Source organism: Oryctolagus cuniculus, chromosome 4 (genome assembly GCF_964237555.1).
Source record: "Oryctolagus cuniculus chromosome 4, mOryCun1.1, whole genome shotgun sequence".
Taxonomy (NCBI): Eukaryota; Metazoa; Chordata; class Mammalia; order Lagomorpha; family Leporidae; genus Oryctolagus; species Oryctolagus cuniculus.
In genome coordinates, this window is record NC_091435.1 from 29,359,469 (window position 1) to 29,367,979 (window position 8,511).

Below are 8,511 nucleotides of genomic sequence, written 5' to 3' on the forward strand. Positions count from 1 at the left end.
AGATAAACAAACATAAACAGTATTTTTACCCAAAGAAACATTTTTTTTAAGGAGTATAAATGCTTTTGGAATAATGGACATTTTGATGATATTGAGTCTTCCAATCCATGAACATGAAATATTTTTCCAGTTTTTAATATATTCTTCTATTTCTTTCTTTAATGTTTTGTAATCCTCATTGTAGAGATCGTTGACATACTTTGTTAAATTTATTTCAAAGTATTTAATTTTTTGTAGCTATTGTGAATGGGATCAATGTTAGAAGTTCTTTCTCAGCCATGGCATTGTCTGTGTATACAAAGGCTATCGATTTTTGTGTATTGATTTTTATATCCTGCTACTATACCAAATTCTTCTATGAGTTCCAATAGTCTCTTGGAGTCTTTTGGATTGCTTACATATATAAACTCATGTCATCTGCAAATAGGGATAGTTTGACTTTATCTTTCCCAATTTGTATCCCTTGGATTACCTTTTCTTGCCTAATGGCTCTGGCTAGAACTTCAAGGACTATATTGAATAGCAGTGGTGACAGTGAGCATCCTTGTCTGGTTCCAGATCTCAAAGATAATATTTCCAACTTTTCCCCATTCAATAGGATGCTGGCAATGGGTTTATCATAAATTGCCTTGATTGTGTTGAGGAATGTTCCTTTTATACCTAATTGGCTTAGAGTTTTCATTATGAATGTTGTTGTATTTTATCAAATGCAGAAACTGGTCCGGGGAGAGACACTGTGCAACTGCAAGACATGGTACATAAATAATTTCATTTCATATTTTTAGAAAATACAATTGAAAAGCAAAGAAACAGAAATAGAGGTCTTTCATCTGCTAGTCTACTCCCCTAAACATGCTCAGTAACCAGGGCTGGACTAGACTGAAGTCAGGAGACCAGAACTTAATCCAGGTCTCATATATGGGTGGTTGGGACACAAATACTTCTGCCTTCATCTGTTGCCTCCCAGAATCTCCTTTAGCAGGAACCTTGAATTGGAAATAGAGCCAGGACTCAAATCCAAGCACACCAATATGGGATACAGACATCCTAAAAAGTGTCTTAACTGCTATGCCAAATTCTCACTCTCATTTCATATTTTTTTTCATGAAGCACTACTTATCAATGTCCTCAATAAGTAGTTAGTTAAGAAAGAGCAAAGTGTATTAAACTTGGGTATCTTATACTCAATGAATGAGGGCTTTCTAGATAAGATAGGAGAGTAAGGTTTAGAAGTGGCAATGAAGTTCCAAGTGACTGTCACCTCCTGGCATAGAGTTACAGACAAAGGAAGAATGACCAGCTTCTTTAGAGTGGGTTCTCCTAGGTGGGAACACAACTATTTGTATGATCTATAACTAGATGAACTGATCAATCTCAGTTGGTAATATCCTTTTTTTTTTGGTAAGGATTTAAAAAATTCTAGAACAGATGCATTGTTTTAACCATACACTGACAATTTCATGCCAAACATTTCCTGTGAGGTGCACACCATATATAGGAATCCATCTTTATCCTTCTTACTCTGATTGGCATTGGCTGTAAGAATTTCCTAATTATTTTGAGTTCACTCATGTTCATCTGATTAGGTACAAGGAATTTAGTTTTACCCATGACGGGAAACTGCTTCTCACCCTCCTAGGGTTCTATTATCATCGGAATTTTGGTAGGATACTGCTCTCGGGAAGTAATACATCTTCTCCTCTTTGTTCAAGGGTGTGGTCCTGCTTGAAAATCTCTGACTGCATGATGGTGGAAGCTGTGCAGCAATGGACGGAGGGCCCCATGGGCTCTGGGAATAACCAGGGATCCAGACCTTAAAAATAAAGTTTAAAAAAAGGAGAAATGCTTCTCTTTTTTATAAGACATCCAGTTTATGGTATTTTGGTATAGCAACCTGCATGTACTAAGATACTGTTACTGTAGAGACAGAGAAAGAAAGAGAGAGAGAGAGGTTGTTTTGGGTCACAATTCTGGTCCAAGGTCAAAGGGTTGCATCTTGCTGCCCAGTGGCACAGGACATCACATGTTGAGAGACAGGAGGAATAACCATGTGTTGTTTCTTTCCCCCTTCCTAAAAAGTCACTTAGTATTCAATAATGGGGATTCTACTTGACAACTTTAGTGCTAATCGTCTCCCAGTCTCTAAAGTCCATTCTCAGATTGTTTCCATCTTCTTAATATCTCATAAGGACATTAAATTCCAACATGAGTTTCTGAGGCAAATAATATTTAAACCATAGAAGATAGGGACCAGGAACAAAATTATTTGAATTTCCACAGGCAATTTACATATAGCCAAGGTTGTGGACTGCTTTGTTTCAATACCTTTGTTATAAAGATGAAGGAACCTGGGCCAGCACTGTGGCATAAAGGGTAAAGCCGCTGCTGGCAGTGCCGACATCCCATATGGGCGCCAGTTCGAGTCCTATGCTCCACTTCCGATCCAGCTTTCTGCTATGGCCTGGGACAGCAGTGGAAGATGGCCCAAGCCCTTGGGCCCCTGCACCCACATGGGAAGACCAGAGGAAGATCCTGGCTCCTGGCTTCAGATCAGCACAGCTCCAGCTGTTGCAGCCAACTGGGGAGTAAACCAGCGGGCAGAAGACCTCTCTCTCTCTCTCTCTCTCTCTCTCTCTCTCTGCCTCTCCTTCTCTCTCTGTGTAACTCTGACTCTGACTTTCAAATAATAAATAAAATAAATCTTAAAAAAAGTTAAAAAAATAAAAATAAAAAAATGAAGGAACTAAGTGAGATAACCATTTAAAGAGCAGAGGAAGGATTGCAACCCAGGTCTCCTGGCTCTGTGTGTTTCTCATTCCTCTGCATCATGTTGATTTGACCCAATGATTCATCCCACTCTCCTGACTTCATTTGGCTCTTTTCCTAACCTTAAGGCAATTCTCAAAGATAGCAAATCGTGATAAGCATGACCTTCATGTGGACCCACATGCTCATTTCCCAACACCCATATAAACTCATACGTCTTCTATTCTGTCTGTAAGCTGCTTCACATTGATTGAGAACATTGCTTAATGGTGCCAGTTGGCATCACTATGCATTCATGCTATATAATCTCAACATGTCCTTGTATTGCATGGCCATCCTTATTTCACCTTCTTTGTTTCTTATCATGTCATCCAGATTGCCTGCTGCAGATATTTTTACTGCTTGAATCACCTGCCTTTTCACTGTCAATTAAATCATTCGAACTTGATGCTATCTATTCCCAAGCCTCTCTTCTATTTGAAATCATCTCTGTAGTTTCATCTATCCTCTTTACAATTTTTTCTTCTAAATTTTGTCTGTGATTAGATTTAACCTCCGCTTTTGTACTCTGGTGCACATTCTGTGTGCCTCTCCTTTCTCCAGGCATTTCTTCCCTGCTGTCTCTTCTCTTTTATATTAAAAGCTTGGGTCGTTCAGATCCTAAAAGCAATCTTTCCTTTAAGATGATAATCTAATTAAGCTACCAAGCACCATATATATTTTTCTTTCTCTGTTGAATTTTTCCATTGGCTGGTTTACAATACTGATGAGTTTTTCTACATGCTATATATGATCTGAACTCTACCATTCATTCACTTATTCTCTTTTTATATTTTGTTTTAATTGCCAAAATCCACAGTATTATTCACTGTCCTTACACTAAGTGTCGCTCCCCCTCTTCGTGGAGGAACGACACTAAACCCTGCCTAGGCTTCTTATCCGAGTCACGGCACCATTATGTCGCTCCCCCTCTTCGTGGAGGAACGACACAGGACCCTGCGCTGTTCTTTCGTCTGCTCAGCCCTTCCCGGGTTTGCTGCTGGTTCTTCCCGGGTTGGTTACCGTCCCTTCCACCTCCGTGGAAGGGCGGTTCCCCCTGCCACTTTCCCCACTTCCGCGGGGGAGCGGCACACCGCCGGCCAGCTCTCTCGGGGGCTGCTCAGGTGTTCTTTCAGATAGATGTTCCCAGTGCATGTTGTCTCTCTCCTCCTTTATAGTCCTCTTCCACCAATCCCAACTCTGCTACCCACATGCCGAGTATGCTGCTCTCCTCCAATCAGGAGCAGGATCAGCTTCTGCAGGTCATCACTCAAGTTGGCGAGAGGCAGCTGCGTAGAAGTTGTTACTCCCTTCTCAGCGCCATATTGTGGGAGAGCAGATGCATAGAATAAGTCTTAATTCCAGTAACAGTCTAGTCCGAGTTGCTCCCCACACTAAAGATCTCTCTTTTTTTGAAACTTTGTTCTATTTATTTAGTATACTGCACTTCCCATTTCACTGTTTTCTGTCCTTTCTTCTCCCCCCACCTTAACTCTGTATCTGTATCCGTATCTCTATCTCTATCTCTCTCACCCTATCTCCCTTTCTGTGTCTCAGACTGTTTTGGCTCTGAATGTTCTAGTCATACCTCAGTACTTTAGGCTGGAGGGCTTATTAGTCAGTATGGCCATAGACCAAAAATACTGTTGTGATCAGTATTTCATGCCCCATCTTAGGTCAACTGAATCAGAATCTGCATTTAATAACATGCTCAAGTGATCTGTGTCCACACACAGCTTGAAAAGCATTGCTCTAAGGGTCTGTCCTTGGTCATTTTCTCTAACTTCTTTCTATTCTTCTCTCTGATCAAAAACTCCAACTGGGGCCGGCACTGTGGCGCAGTGGGTTAAAGCCATGGCCTGAAGCACCGGCAACCCATATGGGTGCTGGTTCTAGTCTCGGCTGCTCCTCTTCCGATCAAGCTCTCTGAACATGGGACTTCAGTTCCTATCAGTAAATGGGAATGATAGTAGTACCTAACATCAGATCCTGATAAAATGTCAAGCACAGTACTAGCATACATACAGTGGACCAAACTGGTGATGTTTCTGCAACTTCAAAGTTTCATTTCAGAGGGTAAAATAAACAATAACTGACTAAAAATAAATTTTTATATATAGAATCTTAGTTGATCAGCTATTTAAAGGCCCTCTAAGAAGGATAGAAGGAGTAGGGGCTGGCCCATCAATGCATTAAAGGCTAAGTGTCTCGTGAAGGGACAAAACATGCACAAAGGCTAGAAGAATAAAAACTGATATGATCACAGAATTAACATGTCCTTCAGCAGAAGCACAGCAAGAAAATGAGATAAAATTGGGGGGGGGAGAGAGACAGAGAAAGAGAGAGAGAGAAGAGAGAGAGAGAGAGAGAGACCAGGCCTCATAAACCATAGCAAAAAGATTTTTTTTGTATTTGAGTTATAATGGGAAGCATAAGCATTAAAACATTTTACATAGACAAGCAGCATGGTTCAATTTTTCTTTCCAGAAAAATGTGGTGAAGAAAGAGAGAGAGGAAAAATGATGCCCTGACTGACGCTGGTAGGAATGAAATAACTGTGTTCAAATATTAGCATATGGACAGGTGAGCAATTATGTGCAAATTACATCTTCCAAAGGTACCAGCACCAATATAGTCCATCTTATGTATTCTTACAACATGATGTTGTCACTGTGAATGGGTAGAGTCTAGGTCTACTCCTCTTGAATTGAAGAGGGCTAATATTAAGCAGTAGTGATACCATGTGACTTCCCAGGCTAAGTCATAAAAGGCAATGCAGACATCATTCTGTGAGGAAGCCAGGCAGTATAAGGAAAAGCCTTGTGAGAAAATTCCAGCCACCACTCCAGTAGAGGAACCAGGTAATAGCCAAAATCAACATATTGACATTTGAGTAATTAAGACTGTGAATGATTCTAGCCTTCAGCCTTGAGACACTCTAGTTGATGCAGAGTACAGTAGAGACTCCACCTTGCTGATTCCTGTGAGTAAACTAAATGTTGTCATTAAGTCAATACATTTGGGAGAGGATGTTTCATAGTATCAGATAAATGAAAACAGAAAGTGCTAGCATTAATATCATGTCTACTAATTGCCCACCCAATAGCTTCTTTCTCTCTCCTTCCTTCTAAATCCCAGTTTGTTTGTTTTTTTTTTTGAAACAGGAAAATACTCAGGTACGAAAACTTATTTCCCCAGATGCTTTGCAGCTAGGAGTTGACATATGATTCATTTCTGGCTAATGAAATATAAATGGACATTTACTGGTTAGTGTTTCTGGGAAAGCTATTTTAATCCTAACAAATAGGACCAGACTCAGTACATACCTTTTCCAATCACCTTTCTTATTTCACTGCCCAGAAACAGAGTATATCGGGAACCATTTCACAACAATGAAGATAAAGGTCCAGCTTCATGGGTGTACACTGTGCAGCTACACACAGCCCTGCCTTATAGTACTGCCCTATATAGTGTGTGTGTGTGTGTGTATATACACACTGCCCTACAGCCCTGCCCTATAATACAATGCTCTGCAGTCACCATCTTGAGATTCTTAATGTTTGAACTAACCCTGCTGCCACCACTTTCATTTTTCACCGAACACCACAAATTACAAAGCTGGCCGTGATCTCACAGTAACAACAAATGGAAGCCAGACGAGTCAGTGTTCTTGCAGAATTAGTAGAGAAGAAGTTATGCTAGCTCGATTCTGCCCTTGGTGATGCTTGTCCTGTGAGAAAAAGAACCTGCTTTCTTCTTTAAGTTACTGCAGCAGAACTTGATGCAGATGATGTCCTTGTATTCATATTTATCCCTCTTTTCTCAGATTTGAAATAAAGAAGTTCCCCTTACTAGACTGCAGCAATCTTCATAAGAGCCAAGCCATTTCTCACTGAGTCATGTGTTCTTCCTGTAGCTTAAAACAGGGCTTACTTTCACAAGAGGCACCCACTAAACAGAAGTCTGCCCTCAAGGAAGGAGGCCAGTGGTCTCAGACATAGGAGGAAGTTATTCTATAAAAAGCACTAATTAAGGTGATAAAGCTAACACAGCCTTTACAGAGAGTGGGTCAAGGAAATTAGTCAATAAACACTTGGCAAATTTAACTGTTGAACAGTAACTAAATGTCCCTTCAGGCTTGCCATCAGCCCAAGAATGGCACTTTGGTATGTGGTTTTATCCAACAGCTTTAGTATACCTCTTTAGAGCTTGCTTAGGAATAGTCTGATGAATGCAACTATTTGCACTTGCCCCACTTGTTTTCTTCTGGATTCACAATATTTTGCTTCCTCATTTTTTCAGTTTTTAGTTTTTAACAGATTAAATATAGTACATAGACACAATTCTAAGATTAATGATTTCCCCCTTTTCTCCTTTGCTTTCTCCCACCCTCCCTCCTTAGTTCTTAGTTTTTGTTTAAAAAAAAAAAAACATAACTATGAAGACAGTAAAAAGATCAGTGGTTGCAGGGGCTAGGAGGGAGAAAGGATAAACAGGCAGAGCATTTTTTTTTTTAGGGCAGTGAAACAATTCTTGTATGATGATGGTGGATGCACCTCATTATATATCTGTCAAAACCCACACAATGGATAGCACTAACCGTGAACTCTAGTGTAAACTATGGACTCTGGGTGGTAATGATGTGTCAATGTAGGTTCATCAATTATAATAAATGCACAACTCTGATATGGGACATTGAAAAGGAGGTTGTGCATCAGGGAGCAGGAAGCATAGAAAAACTCTTATTTTCTGCTCATGTTCACTACAAATCTCACTGCTTGTAAAAATAAATTATATTTTTAAAAAGAAAATAAAGTTTATTAAGAATGAAAACTATTACAAAATTTTTCCACTCAATGCATCACTGTAAAAATATTTTACAAAATATATTTCTCTTGCTATATTTCTATTATTTTCTTTCTTGACTTTAGACAGATTGCATATTATTTCGTCAGTGACTTAACTTGAGGGACAGTTGGATAGAAGATTTTTGGGGTTTTTTTTTTTCAGGATTTAGTTATTTGAAAGAGTAGCACAGAGAGAGATGGAGAGGCGGAGAGAGAGGAAAGTTTTACATTCACTGGCTCACTCCCCAATTGGCTGCAATGGCCAGGGCTGCACAGATCCAAAGCCAGGAGCCAGGAGCTTCTTCCAGGTCTCCCACGTGGGTGCAGGGGCCCAAGGACTTGGGCCATCTTCCACTGCTTTCCCAGGCCACAGTAGAGAGCTGAATCAGAAGTGGAGCAGCCGGGACTCAAACTGGTAACTCTACGGGATGCTGGCACTGCAAGTGGCAGCTTTACCTGCTACACCACAGCGCTGGCCCCTGGACAGAAGTTTTAATTACTTGACCTTTGAAGTTGGACAAACTGAATGTGTTTGAAGCCTTAGTTTCCATATTTTTCAAATTAGGAGAAGAATCCCTATGTTATGGGATTGTTTGCAAGATCAATAAATGAAGAAATGTGAGGTTCCTTACACAGACTATGTACTGAACAAATATTAGTACAGTGGACTATTATTGATTCTGGCTACTCATTATACATTCTCTTTAAATTTGGTTACCACATCTCTATTTCCCTTTGGGACAGTATCACTGCCATTCTCAGACTACGTGCTTTTGTTGGCTCTGGCCACTCTCCAACTTCTGGTGGCACGTTGGACACAGTCCTGAGCCAATCAACCCATCACACTCTCCAGGCAAGG

At 40.3% G+C, this 8,511-nt stretch overlaps 1 pseudogene; it reads right to left on the bottom strand.

Annotated features, from left to right (window-relative positions):
* Window positions 1-1,438: 1,438 nt before the first annotated feature.
* On the bottom strand, window positions 1,439-1,745 carry LOC127482836 (microtubule-associated proteins 1A/1B light chain 3 beta 2-like; annotated as a pseudogene).
* Window positions 1,746-8,511: the final 6,766 nt, after the last annotated feature.